The sequence below is a fragment of the Morus notabilis genome, unplaced genomic scaffold, assembly GCF_000414095.1.
Source record: "Morus notabilis unplaced genomic scaffold, ASM41409v2 Scaffold5855, whole genome shotgun sequence".
Taxonomy (NCBI): Eukaryota; Viridiplantae; Streptophyta; class Magnoliopsida; order Rosales; family Moraceae; genus Morus; species Morus notabilis.
The window spans coordinates 1-1,142 of record NW_010365192.1 but is presented as its reverse complement, the minus strand read 5'-3'; the positions used below and the strand labels follow the sequence as shown (position 1 = coordinate 1,142).

The 1,142-nt window shown below is 35.2% G+C and overlaps 1 long non-coding RNA gene across 1 annotated transcript; it reads left to right on the top strand.

Annotated features, from left to right (window-relative positions):
• The first annotated feature begins 462 nt into the window (after positions 1 to 462).
• Positions 463 to 1,063, top strand: LOC112093440. Its single transcript, XR_002903052.1, has 3 exons — positions 463 to 541; positions 641 to 844; positions 1,018 to 1,063. It is a non-coding gene; the product is annotated as an uncharacterized LOC112093440 (long non-coding RNA).
• Positions 1,064 to 1,142: the final 79 nt, after the last annotated feature.

Genomic DNA, 1,142 nt, shown 5'->3' with positions numbered 1-1,142 from the left:
GTTAAGATTGGTTTTGAAGCAGGTTTCTAATACTCGGCTACTTAGAGATGCCTATCTATGCTTGTGAAAAGTTATTTGATTTTGTTCAAGACTTCAAATAGAAAAATTGTGTCTTGGGGAGGTTTTCCTGTTAATTACGGCTTTATTTTGGGTTATTTGATTGGAGACAGAGAACGAAGGGTTTGGGCATAAATGCCAAGAGAATTTATGGGGAGGCTAAAATTTTCTGGGAAAGATGGAAAGACATTTTGTAGAGTGCATGCCCGCCTGCTCGGTGACCTGTCTTTTTTACTAGTCCTTCTTGTCCTCGTCTTATTTTATTATTTTTTTAATGATTACTATTGTAAAAGGTGATATTTTTATTGTTTGTTAGTTTCTTGGATGTTGTTGTTACCATGAATAATCATATACCATAATATGTTTTCTTTTCTGGTTCGTGATCTTATGCCAGAATGGAGGGGAGTTTCTAATACAAGCCAATACTCAAAAACGTCAGAAACTTCAACAAGATGAAGGCTCAACCGTTTTTGAACATGTTGATGTGAGTTGTTTTTTTTTGTTTTTCTTGTTTTGCTAAGAGATGTGATGTCTTGTTTAGTTACTTAACTAAAGCTCTTGTTTGCAACAAATTAAAACGCAGGCTGTCACTGAGGGAAGACAAGTGATTTTGGAAACTGTGGAAACTAAGGCAAATGATACAAATAGGAAAAAGCATGGTCGTGGCAGGGGGCACACTGTTTCAAGCCGGGGGCGTGGTTCAAGGGTTAATGATCAAACAAGATCACAAATAAGCCCTGCAACAGTTACGCCTTCAAATGGTCAGCTTGAGTACTCATATAATAAGGTATGTTAGTTTTCTTAAGAACAGGAACAAACTACATTTGTGGGTCTGGTATTTTGTTTCTTTCTCACCCTTTGTGTTAAAACTCTACGGATTGTTTCTTATCTTATTAATCTAATAACAAAACTTTGTAACATTTTAATTATGTAATAGGATGATTTTCTTATTGAATTCAGGATAATAGGTCCAAGGAGCATTTCCGCAATGACGGCCGTTTGTCATTAGAGGTGTGGTTCCCGTTTTTATTTTTTATTTTTGTTCATTTTTTGGTATGTGATAAGAAATCATTTATTACTTGAAA